The sequence below is a fragment of the Pristiophorus japonicus genome, chromosome 6 (assembly GCF_044704955.1).
Source record: "Pristiophorus japonicus isolate sPriJap1 chromosome 6, sPriJap1.hap1, whole genome shotgun sequence".
NCBI classification, from domain to species: domain Eukaryota; kingdom Metazoa; phylum Chordata; class Chondrichthyes; family Pristiophoridae; genus Pristiophorus; species Pristiophorus japonicus.
In genome coordinates, this window is record NC_091982.1 from 120,144,832 (window position 1) to 120,165,090 (window position 20,259).

The 20,259-nt window shown below is 49.3% G+C and overlaps 1 pseudogene; it reads right to left on the reverse strand.

Moving 5' to 3' along the window:
• Positions 1-3,546: 3,546 nt before the first annotated feature.
• LOC139266161 (tRNA (uracil-5-)-methyltransferase homolog B-like) overlaps positions 3,547-20,259 on the reverse strand; it is a 74,055-nt pseudogene continuing 57,342 nt past the window's right edge.

Sequence of the window (20,259 nt, forward strand, 5' to 3'; positions counted from 1 at the left end):
TGTGCTCTAACTTTGCACATCAATCTCTTGTGTGGGACCTTGTCGAACGCCTTCTGAAAGTCCAAATATACCACATCAACTGGTTCTCCCTTATCCACTCTACTGGAAACATCCTCAAAAAATTCCAGAAGATTTGTCAAGCATGATTTCCCTTTCACAAATCCATGCTGACTTGGACCTATCATGTCACCTCTTTCCAAATGCACTGCTATGACATCCTTAATAATTGATTCCATCATTTTACCCACTACCGATGTCAGGCTGACCGGTCTATAATTCCCTGTTTTCTCTCTCCCTCCTTTTTTAAAAAGTGGGGTTACATTGGCTACCCTCCACTCCATAGGAACTGATCCAGAGTCAATGGAATGTTGGAAAATGACTGTCAACGCATCCACTATTTCCAAGGCCACCTCCTTAAGTACTCTGGGATGCAGTCCATCAGGCCCTGGGGATTTATCGGCCTTCAATCCCATCAATTTCCCCAACACAATTTCCCGGCTAATAAGGATTTCCCTCAGTTCCTCCTCCTTACTAGACCCCCCGACCCCTTTTATAACCGGAAGGTTGTTCGTGTCCTCCTTCGTGAATACCGAACCAAAGTACTTGTTCAATTGGTCCGCCATTTCTTTGTTCCCCGTTATGACTTCCCCTGATTCTGACTGCAGGGGACCTACATTTGTCTTTACTAACCTTTTTCTCTTTACATATCTATAGAAACTTTTGCAATCCGTCTTAATGTTCCCTGCAAGCTTCTTCTCATACTCCATTTTCCCTGCCCTAATCAAACCCTTTGTCCTCCTCTGCTGAGTTCTAATAGCTGCTGTAGCTGCTGTGGCTGCGATCACCTGAATCGGCACAGCTAGGTTATGGGTTCAGAGAATGTGAATAACTCAGTTCAACGACTCGAATATCATTAACTCAGGGCACAGATCATTCTTTGTAATTGGCTGATTTTTTAATTAATTTTACTGCCCATCCCTTCTGAAGGTATAGATTCTAACTGGGGTACAGTTCTCCAATAGTGAGCTCTAACTGGGGTACAGTTCTCCAACAGTGAGCTCTAACTGAGGTACAATTCTGTAACAGTGAGCATAACTGGGATACAGTTGTCGACATTAGTGAGCTCTAACTGGGGTACAGTTCTGCAACAGTGAGCTCTAACTGGGGTACAGTTCTCTACATTAGTGAGCTCTAATTGGGGTACAGTTCTGCAACAGTGAACTCTAACTGAGGTACAGTTCTGTAACAGTGAGCTCTAACTGGGGTACAGTTGTCTACATTAGAGAGCTCTAACTGGGGTACAGTTCTGCAACAGTGAACTCTAACTGGGGTACAGTTCTCTACATTAGTGAGCTCTAAATGGAGTATAGTTCTCTACATTAGTGAGCTCTAACTGGGGTACAGTTCTGCAACAGTGAACTCTAATTGGGGTACAGTTCTCCAACAGTGAGCTCTAACTGGGGTACAGTTCTGCAACAGTGAACTCTAATTGGGGCGCAGTTCTCCAACAGTCATCTCCAACTGGGATACAATTCTGCACCAGTGAACTCTAATTGGGGTACAGTTCTCCAACAATCAGCTCTAACTGGGGTACAGTTCTGTAACAGTGAGCTCTAACTGGGGTGCAGTTCTGTAATAGTGAGCTCTAACTGGGGTACAGTTCTGCAACAGTGAACTCTAACTGGGGTACAGTTCTGTAACAGTGAGCTCGAACTGGGGTACAGTTCTGTAACAGTGAACTCTAACTTGGGTACAGTTCTGTAACAGTGAGCTCTAACTGGGGTACAGTTCTGTAACAGTGAACTATAACTGGGGTACAGTTCTCCAACAGTGAACACTAACTGGGGTATAGTTCTGTATCAGTGAACTCTAACTGGGGTACAGTTCTCCAACAGTGAACTCTAACTGGGTTACAGTTCTGTAACAGTGAGCTCTAACTGGGGTACAGTTCTCCAACAGCGGACTCATACACTTTGACTGGGGTGAGCAGGCGTCCAATATCTCGCCTGAATTAACCTAGGCAGCAATTGTTGGCAGGCTACCTGATGATAAAGGTCATCATAGTAATTCCCATCCTGTTCTCACCCAGTGTCCAAACAAATAGGCATTCCAAGAGCCGGATAGTAATCAGCAGTGGATGAGCCAGTGGGGGTTGACGACCATCTCCTCTCCCCCAATTATCTTTAGGTGGATCAATGCGGCTTAAGGACCTTCCCCCATCACTCTCCCAGAACCTCTGTTACCTGTCTTGGGCTGTTTAGCCAGCCATTCTGTGGGGTCCCTGGCTTGGCCTTCGGACTAAGCAAGCCGGCATTAGCCAGTTCAGGCTTCTTTCTGCCAAACCCAGTTTGGCCTCTGCTAATTAGAAGTGGGAGTAACCCTGGCTGATTTTCCCCCTCTCTAACATAAGAACATAAGAATTAGGAACAGGAGTAGGCCATCTAGCCCCTCGAGCCTGCTCCGCCATTCAACAAGATCATGGCTGATCTGGCTGTGGACTCAGCTCCACTTACTCGCTCCCCATAACCCTTAATTCCCTTATTGGTTAAAAATCTATCGATCTGTGATTTGAATACATTCAATGAGCTAGCCTCAACTGCTTCCTTGGGCAGGGAATTCCACAGATTCACAACCCTCTGGGAGAAGAAATTCCTTCTCAACTCAGTTTTAAATTGGCTCCCCCATATTTTGAGGTTGTGCCCCCTAGTTCTAGTCTCCCCGACCAGTGGAAACAACCTCTCTGCCTCTATCTTGTCTATCCCTTTCATTGTTTTAAATGTTTCTATAAGATCACCCCTCATCCTTCTGAACTCCAACGAGTAAAGACCCAGTCTACTCAATCTATCATCATAAGGTAACCCCCTCATCTCCGGAATCAGCCTAGTGAATCGTCTCTGTACCCCTTCCAAGGCTAGTATATCCTTCCTTAAGAAAGGTGACCAAAACTGCACGCAGTACTCCAGGTGCGGCCTCACCAATACCCTGTACAGTTGCAGCAGGACCTCCCTGCTTTTGTACTCCATCCCTCTCGCAATGAAGGCCAACATTCCATTCGCCTTCCTGATTACCTGCTGCACCTGCAAACTAACTTTTTGGGATTCATGCACAAGGACCCCCAGGTCCCTCTGCACTGCAGCATGTTGTAATTTCTTCCCATTCAAATAATATTCCCTTTTACTGTTTTTTTTATCCCAAGGTGGATGACCTCACATTTTCCGACATTGTATTCCATCTGCCAAACCTTAGCCCATTCGCTTAACCTATCTAAATCTCTTTGCAGCCTCTCTGTGTGCTCTACACAACCCGCTTTCCCACTAATCTTTGTGTCATCTGAAAATTTTGTTACACTACACTCTGTCCCCTCTTCCAGGTCATCTATGTATATTGTAAACAGTTGTGGTCCCAGCTGGGGAGCTAATATCCCTTCTGCTCATTCGGTCCCGACAGTGAGGTCCCTGGTCAACTTCCAAAGTGTACTGAATTAAATCGGGAATCTGCGGATGTGATCAGCAGTGAAATGGCTTTCTCAGCATTCGCTGACGCTACCTACTCAACAAAGTTTCTCATTGCTTCACCCTGTGGCTTGCAGGAGACATGCACCAGCCTCTGGATCCGCTCAGTCACAAATTGCTCGCACCACCCTGTAATCTGAAAAAACAAAAAGGAGACACACCCCAGCGTCAATAGTGAAACGAGTTACTGTGCTCCCTGCTCACTGTCGCCTGGCTGTGACCATATAGTCATGCTCATAATAAAGCTGGTCACTCGTCAAACCCCGCACCTCAAATAAAAATCCTTTTTAAAATGTGACTCTGTCTTTGCTTTGATATGGGACAGGAACAATGAAACTCTTTACATTTTGTTCTGCTTGCTTTTGCTATTTTTGAAAAGTCACTGCACATTAACACCCAAGAAGCTCAACACCATCCAGACTGCTTGATCGGCAGCCCACACACTACCTTAAACATCTGCTCCTTGCACCACCAACACACTGTGCCTGCAGTGTGTACTATTCACAGGATGACAGAGGATGGGATGACCTTGGATCTGGACTGGAGGCAACGGAGTTTGAACAGTTTCCCGTTTGCTCTGTAGATTAGTTCCACTCCAGCGGGGAGCTTGCCGAGGGTGAGATGGAGCATTGCGGCAAGGAAGATCAAGAAGAGGGTTGGTGTGATGATGCAGCTCTGCTTGACCCCGGTCCGGATGTGGATTGGGTCTGTGGTGGATCCGTTGGTCAGGATCACGGCTTGCATGTCATCGTGGAGCAGGCTGAGGATGGTGACAAACTTTTAAGGGCAGCCAAATTTGAGGACACTCCATAATCCCTCACAGTTGACAGTGTCGAAGGCCTTTGTGAGGTCAAAGAAGGCCATGTACAGCGGTTGGTGCTGCTCCCTGCATTTCTCTTGTACTTGACACGTGGTGAAGATCAAGTCCATTATGCCCCATAGTGGGCGGAATCTGCATTGCAACTCTGGGAGGAGCTCTTCAGCCACAGGGAGAAAGCAATTGAGGAGGATTCTTGTGATGACTTTCCCTGTGGCAGACAGCAGGGAAACTCCTCTGTAATTACCGCAATCGGACTTGTCACCTTTCTTGAAGATGGTCACGATTACGGCGTCTCTGAGATCCTCTGGCATGCTCTCCTCCTTCCAACCTCCTTTTCAACCTCATGCCGGGCAGGACTTGTACTGAGTATGCAGTATGCAGACGACACTTGCGTTTGTGCACACTTGGAGGTCGAACTCCAAACCATCGTCAACACCTTCACCGACGCATACGAGAGCATGGGCCTTACGCTAAACATCTGTAAGACAAAGGTCCTCTACCAACCTGCCCCCGCCACACAGTACTACCCCTGATTATCAAAATCCATGACGAGGCCTTGGACAACGTGGACCATTTTCCATACTGACAGCAAGGGCAGATGTCGATGACAAAGTCTAACATCACCTTCAGTGCGCCAGTGCAGCCTTTGGTCACCTGAGGAAAAGAATGTTTGAAGACCAAGATCAAACGGATAAGTAGAGCTGAGTCCACGGCCAGATCAGCCATGATCTTATTGAGTGACGGAGCAGGCTCGAGGGGCTAGATGGCCTACTCCTGTTCCTAATTCTTATGTTATGTAAACCCGGCACCAAGCTCATGGTCTACAGAGCAGTAGTGATACCCGCCCTCCTATACGCTTGAGAGACATTGAATATGTACAGCAGGTATCCCAAAGCAATGGAGAAGTACCACCAAGATCCTGCAAATCCCCTGGGAGGATAGATGCACCAACGTCAATGGTCTTGCTCAGGCCAACATCCCCAACATCAAAGCACTGACCACACTCAATCAGCTCCGTTGGACGGATACATTGTCCGAATGTCCGTAGACTCCCAAAACAAGTGCTCTACTTGGAACTCCGAGTGGGAGTCCCAAGAGGGCAGAGGACACCCTCAAAAGCTTCCTTGAAAAAGTGCAACATCCCCACTGACACCTGGGAATCCCTGGCCCAAGACTGTACAAAGTGGAGGAGAAACACCCGGGAAGGCGGCAAACACGTCGAGTCTCTTCGCCGGGGGCACACGGAAGCCAAACGCAGACAGCAGAAGGAGCGCACGACAACCCAAGCACCCCACCCACCCATCCCTTCAACCACCGTCTGCCCCACCTGTGACAGAGACTGTAGGTCCCGCATTGGTCTCATCAGTCACCTGAGAACTCATTAGTGTGGAAGCAAGTCATCCTCGACTCCAGGGAACTGCCTAAGAAGATTCGTGGGTGCATGGGGACACCATCAGCTCCAAGTTCCCCTCTAAGTCACACACCATCCTGACTTGGACCTATATCGCTGTTTCTTCCTGTAACTCCCTCACTAACAGCACAGTGGGAGTACCTTCACCATGGAATGCAGCAGTTCAAGGTGGTGGCTCACCACCACCTTCTGAAAGGCTACTAGGGATGGGCAATAAATGCTGGCCGTGCTGACAGCAGACCACCACTCAATGTGTCAGCCCCCTGCCCATACTACTGAAGCACAGTGGCACAAACCCATGGACAAAACACTGCACTGATGTTGCAATTGCTCTCCTACCCCTTCCAGTGCCAACCCTGCTGCTCAGGGAATGGGCAGTGCCAGTGGACTCTGGGACAAACTGCAATGACTCTTGTTTTGTTGGCAGGCTAACGACCCTCCCTCCCCACCCAGATAAAAATAAGCTTACCTCTGCACAGATCCAATTTAACTTTAAGACCAACAATGGTGCATGGTACAAGATCTCAGACTCACTGTGTCCTGTGCCACACAGAGCTGTTACATGGCACAGAGCACAAGATCTCAGACACACTGTGCCACACACAGCTGTTACATATCATAGGGCACAAGATCTCAGACACACTGTTACTGTAATATGGTACTTGATGTAACAGCATACTGTTGCCACAGGGCAGGGATGGGTGCACAAATAACAATCCTGAATCTCGTCTTGCTTCACGAATAAGACAGACACAAGACGAATGAAACAGATATTTTCGCTAAAACGTTGCATCTCTTACGTAGTCCGGGGTGGGCTGAGTTCACATCAGCGACAGGGAACTTGGTGTCTTCCAGCGACGGCAGCAACTGTGGTAAAGTGATCACTGTTTTGCTGCTGTGGAACTCAGTTACCAACACCTGCAAGAGGGAAAGAGGAAAGCACAGGACACTTAGAGGCACGTTCACGCCAGCCCCTGGTAACACTCATGGGCTACGGTCTGACTCGTGTCGATGCTTACTTCAGGTTGGCCAATGGTATCAAGATGGCTAGGCTGTGCCTTTCAATCTCATGTTCACTGTATAGATCCAGAGCAACCACTCGCTGTTTGTATTTGTAGGCACTATTAATCCCATCTATTTCCTCTTCGGTCATCTGCTGACTGCAGCCGAGGATGGGCAGAGCTCCAAATCTCCTGCCAGCAGCTGACTGCCATGAAGTTTGCAAATCAAGGCCAGGAACAGCTCTCCCTCCAACTTTCTGTCTTTCTGAGGCAAAGTCCCTGGTTCCTGCTCCTCTGCTGAAGCTCGAATGAGATCAGGAACTAAGCTGAGTTCAATAAAACAAATGGCAAAGCAAATCTTAAAGAAGGAAATCAGGGAGTGACATTATAAAGAGGGAGAAATGGCATAAAGGGAGCTGGCTTATGATACACTAGCATGATGGGTTCTTAAAAGGGCAGGACTGATGAAAATTTCCAGTTGGATGGCAGCTCACCGGACAGCATGTAGACTCAGTGCACCGAGGCTGGGGGTGGGTGAGTGGGGGTGGGAAGACAGAAACCCACTGGAGTCCCTGCTCCTGATGGTTATTCAATGGTCGCAATGCAGGTGTGTGAGGGTGCTAGGGGACAGCAGCGTTTGGCCGAGGCTTTCACATCCACCACAGTTGAACAGACGGCCAACACCCAATGTCTGTACTCATACATCAAGGATGGCTCCTTGGATGAGATGCTGGAGACCTGTCAACCTGAGGAACCCACGCTTCAGCCCATTCTCATTCAAATTCTTGCAATAAAAGAAAACAGGAACTACATGAACATAAGAACATAAAAACATAAGAATTAGGAGCAGGAGTAGCCATCCAGCCCCTCAAGCCTGCTTACCATTTAATAAGTCCTTCCATCTCAACTCCACTTTCCTGCCTGATCTTCATATCCCTTAATTCTCAGAGTCCAAAAATCTATATCTCAGCCTTGAATATACTCCACAATTCAGCATCCAGTAGATGTCTCTAGATTACTGGTCCAGTAACATACCCACTGCCACTGCTCCCTCCAAGGTGCGCAGCTGAGCACGTGTTCCAGAGCTCGTGCGCAGGTTGAATTAAATGCCGCGCAGGGAACTAGACTGTCGAACAGCTGAAGCAGTGGAGGGGCCCAATGCACAACAGCCTGGAACGTCTTGCCACCTCAGATCCCAATTCGAAATTACCAAAGGAGTTGGGGCAGCGGCCAAAAGAGTAGGGAGTGGGTGAGGGGTTAACATAGAAACATAGAAACATAGAAAATAGGTGCAGGAGTAGGCCATTCGGCCCTTCTAGCCTGCACCGCCATTCAATGAGTTCATGGCTGAACATGCAACTTCAGTACCCCATTCCTGCTTTCTCGCCATACCCCTTGATTCCCCGAGTAGTAAGGACTCCATCTAACTCCTTTTTGAATATATTTAGTGAATTGGCCTCAACAACTTTCTGTGGTAGAGAATTCCACAGGTTCACCACTCTCTGGGTGAAGAAATTCCTCCTCATCTCGGTCCTAAATGGCTTACCCCTTATCCTTAGACTGTGTCCCCTGGTTCTGGACTTCCCCAACATTGGGAACATTCTTCCTGCATCTAACCTGTCTAAACCCATCAGAATTTTAAACGTTTCTATGAGGTCCCCTCTCATTCTTCTGAACTCCAGTGAATACAAGCCCAGTTGATCCAGTCTTTCTTGATAGGTCAGTCCCGCCATCCCGGGAATCAGTCTGGTGAACCTTCGCTGCACTCCCTCAATAGCAAGAATGTCCTTCCTCAGGTTAGGAGACCAAAACTGTACACAGTACTCCAGGTGTGGCCTCACCAAGGCCCTGTACAACTGTAGCAACACCTCCCTGCCCCTGTACTCAAATCCCCTCGCTATGAAGGCCAACATGCCATTTGCTTTCTTAACCGCCTGCTGTACCTGCATGCCAACCTTCAATGACTGATGTACCATGACACCCAGGTCTCGTTGCACCTCCCCTTTTCCTAATCTGTCACCATTCAGATAATAGTCTGTCTCTCTGTTTTTACCACCAAAGTGGATAACCTCACATTTATCCACATTATACTTCATCTGCCATGCATTTGCCCACTCACCTAACCTATCCAAGTCGCTCTGCAGCCTCATAGCATCCTCCTCGCAGCTCACACTGTCACCCAACTTAGTGTCATCCGCAAATTTGGAGATACTACATTTAATCCCCTCGTCTAAATCATTAATGTACAGTGTAAACAGCTGGGGCCCCAGCACAGAACCTTGCGGTACCCCACTAGTCACTGCCTGCCATTCTGAAAAGTCCCCATTTACTCCTACTCTTTGCTTCCTGTCTGACAACCAGGTCTCAATCCATGTCAGCACACTACCCCCAATCCCATGTGCTTTAACTTTGCACATTAATCTCTTGTGTGGGACCTTGTCGAAAGCCTTTTGAAAGTCCAAATATACCACATCAACTGGTTCTCCCTTGTCCACTCTACTGGAAACATCCTCAAAAAATTCCAGAAGATTTGTCAAGCATGATTTCCCTTTCACAAATCCATGCTGACTTGGACCTATCATGTCACCTCTTTCCAAATGCACTGCTATGACATCCTTAATAATTGATTCCATCATTTTACCCACTGTGTTGACCTCTGGGAAGGTCCACGTGCTGCAGGCAGCGGCTGTAGAGGAGCCGTGCTCAGTCAGTTCCCATGGTGATGAGGGCAGCGTGTCCCTCCACCTCCTGTCACACCCCGCTACGAGGGGCCTGCCTTACATAAACTCCGTGGCTCCAACGGGGCAAATCGGGCCGAGACCTTTCCCTGAGGTGGGGCCTTTCCCCGATGGGGGCCTTTACCCGAGGTGGGGGGCCTTTCCCCAAGGGGGCGCCTTTCCCCGAGGTGGGGGCCTTTCCCCAAGCGGGAGAGGGGCCTTTCCCCAAGGTGGGGGCTTTTCCCCAAGCGGGAGAGGGGCCTTTCCCCGAGGGGGGGCCTTTCCCCAAGTGGGGGAGGGGGCCTTTCCCAAGGAACAGAGTCCCTTCTTACTCACCTGTTGCAGGTGAGCGAATCGCCACGTTTTACCTGCAACAGGTGAGTAAGAAGGGACTCTGTTGCTATCGGATGGCAGTGAGCTGTGTGAGGACAGGAAATGAGAAACAAGTTGAGCTATTCATACATCCGGTTTTTAACATAAAACAATCCTACTACAGATGGGTTTGTAAGATCAAGCTTTCAATCATTAGATGAAGCAAGGAAGCTTTCTCGCAGAAGGAGAAAGAGTGATTAACACAAGTTTAACAAGTATATACTACTTTTTACTAAATCCAATATTGCACCGGGGTGGATTTATGGTTTTAGTCTAGTTTCTGATGAAAGCTAATTAAAAACCTTAAAAACACAAAAAGTAGAGAAAATTGGAGTTTACTTTTGAAAATCAGAACTCTGGTGTCAGGTTTATCTTTTCAGAGTAACTATTTGTACTAAGTCTCACTTCTGCAGATGAGTCTCCTGACGCATGCGAAGAAGCAAGAGTTAGGACAAATATCACTGCCGCCCCCCCACCCCCACCCCATCCCAGTGCAATTCCCACTAACCCTTTTCTGCACATGCGTCCAACACCACGTTGCCTCTGATCCACCCGTAACGCCGCAAGCGTCTGCTTGGGGGGGGGGGGGGGGGGGGAAAGAGAGAGAAATGGGGAGAGAGCTTGAGCACCTGGGGGGAGCGAGAGAGCCTGGGGGGAAGAGAGAGAGAGAGAGCCTGGGGGGAAGAGAGAGAGAGAGAGAGAGAGAGAGAGAGAGAGAGCCTGGGGGGAGAGAGAGAGAGTGAGAGCCTGGGGGGAGAGAGAGAGCCTGGGGGGAGAGAGAGTGAGAGCCTGGGGGGAGAGAGAGAGAGTGAGAGCCTGGGGGGAAGAGAGAGAGTGAGAGAGAGAGAGAGAGAGAGAGAGCGCCTGGGGGGAGAGAGAGAGCCTGGGGGGAGAGAGAGAGTGAGAGTCTGGGGGGAGAGAGAGAGCCTGGGGAGAGAGAGCCTGGGGAGAGAGAGAGAGAGAGAGAGCCTGGGGGTGAGAGAGAGCCTGGGGGGAGAGAGGGGGAGAGAGAGAGAGAGAGAGAGAGAGAGAGAGAGAGAGAGAGAGAGAGAGAGAGAGAGAGAAAGAGCGAGCCTGGAGGGACAGAGAGAGGGAGAGAGAGAGAGAGAGAGAGCCTGGATGTAGAGAGAGACTGGGGGAGAGAAAGAGAGAGAGAGCCTGGGGGGAGAGAGAGAGAGACTGGGTGATACGTCCTTACTACACAGTATAAATGCACACGAGGCCCATGCTTGCAAGAAGGTCAGTCTGTGACCTGTCCTTTATTCCTTAGCACTCAAGTGATGAAGGTGGGTGGAGCTTCCCCTTTTATACCTGAAGGTCCAGGTTAGGAGTGTCTCCCACCTAGTGGTCAGTGTTCTCACGGTGTACAACTTGGGTCAGTTTATATATGGGTTACAATGCTGGTTGAATACATGACACTGGGGGAGAGAGAGAGAGAGAGAGAGAGAGAGCCTGGGGGGGGGGGGAGAGAGAGAGAGAGAGAGAGAGAGAGAGAGAGAGAGAGAGAGAGAGAGAGCTGTGGGGGGGGAAAGAGAGAGAGAGAGACAGAGAGAGCCTGGGGGGAGAGAGAGAGAGCCTGGGGGGAGAGAGAGATAGAGAGCCTGGGGGGAGAGAGAGAGAGAGAGAGAGAGAGAGAGCCTGGGGGGAGAGAGCGAGAGACTGGGGGAGAGAGAGAGAGAGAGCCTGGGGGGAGAGAGAGAGAGAGAGCGCTGGGGGGGGGGGGGGAGAGAGAGAGAAAGAGAGAGAGAGAGCCTGCGGGGAGAGAGAGAGAGCCTGGGGGGGGGGGGGGGAGAGAGAGAGCCTGGGGGGAGAGAGAGAGAGAGCGAAAGCCTGGGGGGAGAGAGAGAGTGAGAGAGAGAGAGAGAGCACCTGGGGGGGGAGAGAGAGAGAGAGAGAGAGCCTGGGGGGAGAGAGAGAGAGAGAGCCCAGGGGGAGAGAGAGAGAGAGAGAGAGCCTGGGGGGAGAGAGAGAGAGAGAGCCCAGGGGGAGAGAGAGAGAGAGAGAGAGCCTGGGGGGAGAGAGAGATAGAGAGCCTGGGGGGAGAGAGAGAGAGAGAGAGAGAGAGAGAGCCTGGGGGGAGAGAGCGAGAGACTGGGGGAGAGAGAGAGAGAGAGCCTGGGGGGAGAGAGAGAGAGAGAGCGCTGGGGGGGGGGAGAGAGAGAGAAAGAGAGAGAGAGAGCCTGCGGGGAGAGAGAGAGAGCCTGGGGGGGGGGGGAGAGAGAGAGAGCCTGGGGGGAGAGAGAGAGAGAGCGAAAGCCTGGGGGGAGAGAGAGAGCGAGAGAGAGAGAGAGCACCTGGGGGGGGAGAGAGAGAGAGAGAGAGCCTGGGGGGAGAGAGAGAGAGAGAGCCCAGGGGGAGAGAGAGAGAGAGAGAGAGCCTGGGGGGAGAGAGAGAGAGAGAGCCTGGGGGGAGAAAGAGAGAGAGCCTGGGGGGAAAGAGAGAGAGAGAGCCTGGGGGGAGAAAGAGAGAGAGCCTGGGGGGAGAGAGAGAGAGAGCCTGGGGGGAGAGAGAGAGAGCCTGGGGGAGAGAGAGAGAGCCTGGGGGGGAGAGAGAGCTCGGGGTGGGGGGGTGAGGGGGTGGAGCAAGAGAGAGGCTGGGGGAGCGGGGAGAGAGAGAGAGAGAGAGAGAGAGTTTGGGGGGCGCGCGGGGGAGAGGGAGAGAGCCTGGGGGGGAGAGAGAGAGAGAGAGAGAGAGAGAGTGAGTCTGTGGGGGGAAGAGAGCGAGAGAGAGTCTGGGGGGGGGGAAAGAGAGCCGCGGGAGGCGGGGGAGAGAGAGCGAGCCTGTGGGGGGGGACGGGGGGGAAGAGAGAGAAAGCTTGGGGGAAGAGAGAGAGAGAGCCTGGGACGGGGCGGGGGTGGCAGAGAAAGAGAGAGCAGGGTAAGGGACTTCAACTGGGGTAGGGATGCACTTTAGCTGGGGTACAGGTTTCGGCTCTGGGAGGCAGCACATGTGCTGGTATAAGGGTTTTCAGCTGGTGGAGGCAGCATTTGCGCTGGTATAAGAGACATCAGCTGGGGGAGGGATGCACATTCTGGGGAAAGGGACTTCGACTGGAATTGGTGGCTTTTGGGGAGATCTATTCTCTGTGGCTTCTGAAGTCAAAATTGATCAAATTACAAATTGGAAAGTCAGCCAGAACTTGGGCTGGGCGGTTCCAGTTACACATTCCAGAGGAACTTCCGGGTGTGGCTTCTCCTCAAAGCAGCAATAGATCATGTGAAAATGGAGAGCCAAAGAAACGGCTGCATTTCAGTTAGTACAAATAGATGCAGCCTTATCTTTTTAGAAATGTTGAGGCACCTCACTTTCTACAGGCCAACCCAATTAGCCCATCTGTCTGCTGAAGAATTCAACCCAAAGGTTGCCTTTGTTAGAAAAAAAATGTATTTTTTTTTAATTTGTAAAATTGTTTAAAGCCGGGAAAAAATACAGGAAAGTGATGTTCATTTTACCGTAAACAAACATGCAGAATGGGTATGTAACTGACAAATTAATTTCAATATAGGTAAATGTAAGGAATAAGGAGACTACCTACTTATAGAATCATAGAATAAGATTACAGCATGGAAGGAGGCCATTTCGGCCCATCGTGTCTGCACCGGCCAACAAGAGGCTACCCAGCCTAATCCCACTTTTCAGCTCTCGGTCCGTAACCCTGCAGGTTACGGCACTTCAGGTGCACATCCAAGTACTTTTTAAATGTAGTGAAGGTTTTTGCCTCTACCACCTTTCAGGCAATGAGCTCCAGACTGCGTGATGAAATTTCCCCTTAAATCCCCTCTAAACCTTCTATCAATTACTTTAAATTTATGCTCCCTGGTTGTTGACCACTCTGGTGAGGGAAATCGATCCTTTCTATCCAGGCCCCTCATAATTTTATACACTTCAATGAGGTCTCCCCTCAGCCTCCTCTGTATCAATGAAAACAAACCCAGCCTATCTAATCTGCCCTCATAGCTTAGATTCTCCACTCCCACAACATCCTCGTAAATCTCCTTCGTACTCTCTCTCGTGCAATCACATCCTTCCTGTAATACGGTGACCAAAACTGCATGCAGTGCTCCAGCTGTGGCCTAACCACTGTTTTATACAGTTCAAACATTTCCCCCCTGCTCTTGTAATCTATGCCTCAGCTAATAAAGGCAAGCATTCCGTATGTCTTCTTAGCCACCTTATCTACCTGACCTGCTACTTTCAGGGATCTGTGGACATGCACTCCAAGGTCCCTTTGTTCCTCTACACTTCTCAGTATCCTACCATTTAATGGGTATTCATTTTCCTTGTTAGCCCTCCCCAAATGCATTGCCTCACACCTCTTTGGATTAAATTCCATTTGCCACTGTTCTGCCCACCTGACCAGTTGGGCAGAACAGTGGCAAATTGATATCGTCCTGCAGTCCGCAGCTTTCTTCTTCATTATCCACCACACAGCCCCGATTTTAGTTTCATCTGCAAGCTTCTCAATCATACTCCCTATATTCAAGTCTAGATCATTGATGTATCTCACAAAAAGCAAGGGACCCAGTACTAAGCCTTGTGGAACCCCACTGAAAGCATCCTTCCAGTCGCAAAAACACCCATCAACCATTACCCTTTGCTTCCTGTCTCTGAGCCAATTTTGGATCCAACTTGCCACTTTGCCCTGGATCCCATGGGCTTTTTCTTTTGTGACCAGTCTGCCATGTGGGACCTTACTCCTTGGAAAATAAAAGTATAAATGAGGTAGAGTTGCAAAGGGATGTAGGGGTATAGATTTACAAATCATTAAAAGGAACAACGCAGGTTAAATAAACCATAAAAGTGCAAATAACGCACTGGGGCTTATTTCTAAAGGAATAGAATTCAAACTCAGGGAAGTTATGTTAACCTTGCATCGAACTTTGTCTGATAGTCTCACGATTTGAGATGGTGGAGTGGCAATATCTGTGCATTGAAGTAGTTGCTGTTGCTGCCATTGTTGATGTGAAAGTTGTAGCTGTGGAAGTTGTTGGTGTAAAATGTGCCCAGGGATGAAATGGTCATGCTCAAAGGAGTTCATGGCCTGCTCCGTACAAAAAAGGTTAGAGAGAACATTGCCCAGTGCACTTTCATACCTGTGAATCGAATGAAATGAATCATGACCCTGCCCCACCAGTAACAGCACGGCATTGCACCGATCATCCTCTGCAGCCTGATCAATAAACTCGATTCCTATCACTCTGGCTGCTCCTTGGCACACTGTCAAACTAATGGCTCCTGCAAAATAAAACCAAGCATTCGGTAATTACCGACCCATCTGTCTGCAATATTTTGCAGCTAATTTTCTCCTCCAGCACCGTACTCGACACCAGGTTAACAAGACATTTTGGTATCTTTGCCTTTGGCACCCACTTCAAATGTAGTCAGAAGCATGTTTGTGGAAAGGAATCAGGGTCGAGGGTGTGCCAGTCAATAGTGGGGCCACATTCTATTTCTTGCTGCTCTACATGGCAATCCATACCCTGATGTAGGAGTGCTGCAATTCTTTCCTTGGCTTTGTGTACATGATGCAGCCTTGGGGCCACATACAAATGTTACTGTCTGTTCCCAGCAATCTCCACATAGCTCAAGCTGCTGATACTGTCATGTATTCAACTATCATTGTAACCCATGTATAAGCTGACCTAAGTTGTACATCTTGAGAACATTGACCACAAGGCGGTGAACTTGTGGGAGACACTCCTAACCTGGACTTTCAGGTATAAAAGGGAAAGCTCCACCCACCTTCATTACTTGAGGTCTTGGTAATAAAGGTAACTGGTCACAGAGTGACCTTCTCTCAAATATGGGCCTCATGTGCATTTATACCTATAGTAAGGACATATCATTGGCGACGAGGATGGGATTTAAACCACGCGAGCATGGCCACTAGCAGCATAGAAGAGAGGTGCTGTGTTGGTGATGATTGGGATGACTTTATTGAGAGACTACAGCAAAGTTTGGTCACTAAGGAATGGTTGGGACAGGATTCGGCCGACAATCGCAGGGCTCATCTCCTGACGGTTTGTGGATCCAGAACGTACTCCCTGATGAAGATGAATGGAGCTCCCCCTTTTATACCTGAAAGTCCAGGTTAGGAGTGTCTCCCACAAGTTCACCCCCTTGTGGTCAATGTTCTCAGGGTGTACAACTTAGGTCAGCTTATACATGGGTTACAATGATAGTTGAATACATGACATCACCTCCCCCCAAAGTCATGTCAGAACGGCACTGTTCAAGCCAGCCTCAAACAGCCAGGTGGAACGAGCAGTGCAGATAATCAAACAGGGGATGCTCAGAATCCAAGGGGGTTCCCTACAAAGCCGCTTATCACGCCTCCTGTTGGCCAATAGATCCCGACCACACTCACTCACAGGGGTTCCATCCGCAGAGCTGCTCATGAAAAGGACACTCAAAATCAGGTTATCCCTTATACATCCCACTATGAAAAAAATTGTTGAGAGCAGGCGTCAGTCACAATGTGACTACCATGACAGGAATGCGAGGGCGCGATGTATTGATGTCAATGACCCTGTTTTTATCCTTAATTATGCTGCAGGGCCCAAATGGCTTGCAGGCACTGTGATTGCTAAAGAGGGGAATAGCGTTTTGGTCGTTAAACTTACCAATGGACAAATCTGCCGCAAACACGTGGATCAAACTAAAAGGAGGTTCAGCAACCCCATAGAAGAAGCAGAGGAAGAACACGACGTAGAGTTTACTCCACCACAGGTGACCGAACACTGGAACCAAGTGGAGGAGAGCCCAGTCACTGTGGGCAGTCCAGACAGGCCTGAGGCACTGCAAACAGCAGACACTCAGGCCAGCACCCAACAACCTGAGCCCCAACTCAGGCGCTCTACAAGGGAGCATAAACCACCAGAGTAACCTGTGATCCCAATAAGACTTTGGGGGGAGGTGATGTCATGTATTCAACTATCATTGTAATCCATGTATAAGCTGACCGAAGTTGTACACCTTGAGAACATTGACCACAAGGGGGTGAACTTGTGGGAGACACTCCTAACCTGGACTTTTAGGTATAAAAGGGGAAGCTCCACCCACCTTCATCACTTGAGGTCTTGGTAATAAAAGTTACTGGTCACAGAGTGACCTTCTCTCAAGTATGGGCCTCGTGTGCATTTATACTGCATAGTAAGGACAGATCAGAAACCAACAGATCTTGGTGCTGTGATTTAGCATTACCCAGGAACTTCAGCACATAAATCTAGGCTGACACTCCAGTGCAGTGCTGAGGGAGTGCTGCACTGTCGGAGATGCTGTCTTTCACATGAGACGTTAAATCGAGGTCCCGTCTGCTCTCTCAGGTGGACGTAAAAGATCCCATGGCACTATTTCGAAGAGAAGCAGGGGAGTTATCCCCGGTGTCCTGGCCAATATTTATTCCTCAATCAACATAACAAAAACAGATTATCTGGCTATTATCACATTGCTGTTTGTGGGAGCTTGCTGTGTGCAAGTTGGCTGCCACGTTTCCCATGTTACAACATTTCAAAGTAATTCATTGGCTTTGAGACGTCCGGTGGTCTTGAAAGGCACTATATAAATGCAAGTCTTTATTTCTATCCCTTCAATGAGCAACAGTGCCAAGATACGGCTCCTTCCAAATCTCAAGGCCTATAAATAAATCAGGCATGAAATTTTAGGGTGCTTATACTAGGCATTTTCTTTGGGTTCAGCATCACAGTAAGCAAGAAAAATACTGCGGATGCTGAAAATCTGAGCTAAAAACAGAAAATGCTGGAAACACTCAGCAGGTCAGGCAGCATCTGTGGAGAGGAAGGTAGGGTTAGTGTGATGGATCCATGACCCTTCGTCAGAAGCTCTTACCCAATATCTGGGTACATGAAGCAAGCACAGGGAGCTGAACCACCAAATTGCTCATTATTTACAGTTTTTGAGATATCAAGGCTGGCTCATTAGCATCATAATTACCTATTGTCTCGGAACCTTCTCCCTCCACCTTGTTTTTTATTTAAAAACCTGCAGTAATTTGCCATGGCCCTGAAATTGTGCAGAGGGTCTCCCAGTTTCCTGTTGTAACTGATGGTAAATGCGGGTGTTGAGAAGCTATGTTACGTGAATTAGGTGATCAGATTCTATTTTGTATTGAAGGCTCCATTATGTGGTTAAAGACAGTTCCTCAATGCAATGTTGCTGAAACAGACATTATCTGGAGAATGTCAACAAGACAGCCCAAATCCCCAAGGCCCCTTACAAAGTTGTATCGACTTTCGTCATATAAGACAGTTTTCTGATTCCAGGTGTAGTTCTGCCCTACTGATAGATACATCTACTTGTTTGACAACTGTAGGGCTGGATTTTGGGCTTTGCTGATTCCGGGGCAGTAATGGCGGCAGGGCGGTAATGGCGGTATCTCCTGCTCCAGCCTGGAAGGAGCCCGACACAATAAAGGTTCATGGCCAGGGTCACATTCACAGCCGCTGGCAATGTGTCCCTTGCCCTGCTCGGGGGTTGCAGTTGTGGCTGCAGCAGGTGGTAGATTTCAGTGAGGACATGCTTACTAAAGCGCAGACAATTCACACCTTGTTTCTCGCTGAGGTTCAGGTAGGAGAACTGCTCCCTGAACACCCTGGGTAGATACGGCCTCCTGCTGAGAGCACTTCTCGCCCTCCTCCTCCCACTTTCAGCAGCTTGTCCTGCTCTGCGTGGCCTCTGCTCATTCTCCAAGTCACGCTGTATTCAAACGGGAATTCCTACTGTAAGTCCCACATATGGCAGCAAATGGATTGTGCAGAAGCCTTGAAGTCAAGAAAAAGGCTTTCAGCACCTGTCACACCACTCTCTGTAGACTTTGGTGCTTTCTATATTTGTATAAAGTTGCCAAACACTTGTTGACGCATACCAACAGCCAGAAGAAATCAACCAGCAACCAAGCTGAAAGTAGTTGCTGATCCCATTAATCATCATCATCATCATCATAGGCAGTCCCTCGGAATTGAGGAAGATTTGCTTCCACTCCTGAAGTGAGTTCTTTGGTGGCTGAACAGTCCAATATGAGAGCCATAGACTCTGTCAAAGACTCTGTCTTTAAATAGCGGTGGTGGTGGGGGTGGGTCCTTCCTGCTCCTGAACACATGTCCAGCTGTGCGAGCTTCAAAGGGTGTTATTAGCCGGAGCGTTGAGCTCCAAAATGGCAGCGCTGGCGTCAAATCAGTGTTGCACACTGATTGATGCCATGATTTGTCTGCTCTGCCCTTTTCTGAGGGGCATTCACTGCGCGCTCAAGCCATCGCGCTCCCCAATATGGGGTCCGGCGCGATTCGTATCACAAATGTCATCATAGGCAGTCTCTCCGAATCGAGGAGGACTTGCTTCCACTCCCAAAGTGAGTTCTTTGATGGCTGAAAAGTCCGATACGAGAGCCACAAACCTGGTTACAGGTGGGACAGACATTCGTCGGGGGAAGGGTTCAGTAGGGCTGGTTTTCTGCACCTGGCCTCTTGATGCTCCTTGTGTCAAGCCTCAAAGAGCTCCACACCCTCCCGGATGGGCTTTCTGCACCTTGGGCAGTCTGCGGCCAGGATCTCCCAGGTGTCAGTGGTGATGTCGCACTTTACCAGGGCGGCTTTGAGGGTGTCCTTATAACGTTTCTGCTGTCCTCCTTTGGCTCGTTTATCATGAAGGAGCTCCGCATAAAGCATTTGCTTAGGGAGTCTCGTATCTGGCATGCGTACTATGTGGCCTGCCCAATGAAGCTGATCGAGTGTGGTCAGTGCTGCAATACTGGGGATGTTAGCCTGGTCGAGGACACTGATGTTGGTGGGCCTGTCCTCCCAGGGGATTTGCAGGATCTTGCGGAGACATCGTTGGTGATATATCTCCAGCGACTTGAGGTGCCTTCTGTACATCGTCCATGCCTCAGTTCTATACAGGAGGGCGGGTATTACTACAGCCCTGTAGACCATGAACTTGGTGTAGATATGAGGGCCTGGTCTTCAAACACCCTTTTCCATAGGCGGCCGAAGGCTGTGCTGGCGCACTGGAGGCGATGTTGAATCTCCGCATCAATGTCTGCCTTTGTTGATAAGAGGCTCCCGAGATGTTGGAAATGGTTGTCCAGGGCCACGCCGTGTCTCTTGATGATTGGAGGGTAGTGCTGTGCAGCGGTGGCAGGCTGGTGAAGGACCTTTGTCTTACGGATGTTAAGCGTAAGGCCCATGCTTTCATATGCCTCAGTGCATACATTGACTATATCCTGGAGTTCAGCCTCTGAATGTGCACAGACGCAGGTATCGTCTGCATACTGCAGCTCAATGAGAGAGGTTGGGGTGATCTTGGACGTGGCCTGGAGGCGGCGTAGTTAAACAGCTTCCCACTGATTCTGTAGTTTAATTCCACTCCAGCAGGGAGCTTGTTGATTGTGAGGTGGAACATGGCAGCGAGG